Source organism: Carlito syrichta, unplaced genomic scaffold (assembly GCF_000164805.1).
Source record: "Carlito syrichta isolate Samal-C Ts95f unplaced genomic scaffold, Tarsius_syrichta-2.0.1 Scaffold61462, whole genome shotgun sequence".
NCBI classification, from domain to species: domain Eukaryota; kingdom Metazoa; phylum Chordata; class Mammalia; order Primates; family Tarsiidae; genus Carlito; species Carlito syrichta.
Window position 1 is genome coordinate 1 of NW_007005558.1, and position 1008 is coordinate 1008.

General features: G+C 46.0%; 1 pseudogene; it reads left to right on the forward strand.

The window, feature by feature from the left end:
• Positions 1-207: 207 nt before the first annotated feature.
• LOC103252029 lies at positions 208-1004 on the forward strand (annotated as a pseudogene).
• The last annotated feature ends 4 nt before the right edge of the window (positions 1005-1008 follow it).

Genomic DNA, 1008 nt, shown 5'->3' on the forward strand with positions numbered 1-1008 from the left:
CTATGAGTTTTTAAATTTTACTCACTATCAAATATTAACTGATGGCAATAAACATTTTATAATCTCAATTTTTAATGAAACATATTGTTTGATCCTCAATATTTTAGTCAATGACCTGCTATAAAAATTTGAATTTTTTTTGCCTTTCCGCGGTACCCGCAGATGGGTCCATACTGCATTGTTCTAAATTCCCGTTGTAACTTAAAGGGAAACTTTCACAGTGTCTGGAGCCCTTGACGTCCTGCAAATGAAGGAGGAGGATGTCCTCATATTCTTTGCAGCAGGCACCCACTTAGGTGGCACCAACCTTGACTTCCGGTGGAATAGTACATCTATAAAAGGAAGAGTGATGGCATCTACATTATAAATCTGAAGAGGACCAGGGAGAAGCTTCTGCTTGCAGCTCATGCCATTGTTGCCATTGAAAGCCCTGCTGATGTCAGTGTTATATCTTCCAGGAATACTGGTCAGCGGGCTATGTTGAAGTTTGCTGCTGCACTGGAGCCACTCCTATTGCTGGCCGCTTCACTCCTGGAACCTTCACCAACCAGATCCAGGCAGCCTTCCGGGAGCCCCATTTGCTGGTGGTTACTTATCCCTGGGCTGACCACCAGCATCTCACAGAGGCATCTTATGTTAACCTGCCCACCATTGCTCTGTGTAACACAGACTGTCCTCCACACTATGTGGACATTGCTATCCCCTGCAACAATAAGGGAGCTCACTCAGTGGGTCTGATGTGGATGCTGGCTCGGGAAGTTCTGCGCAAGCGTGAATTTCTGTGAACATCTCCTGTGAACACCGTGGGAGGTTATGCCTTACTCTATACTTCTACAGAGATCCTGAAGAGGTTGAAAAGGAAGAACAGGCTGCTGCTGAAAAAGCTGTGACCAAAGAAGAATTTCAGGGTGAATGGACTGCTCCAGCTCCTGAGTTCACTGCTACTCAGCCTGAGTTGCAGACTGGTCTGAAGTGTGCAGATGCCCTCTGTGCCAATTCAGCGGTTTC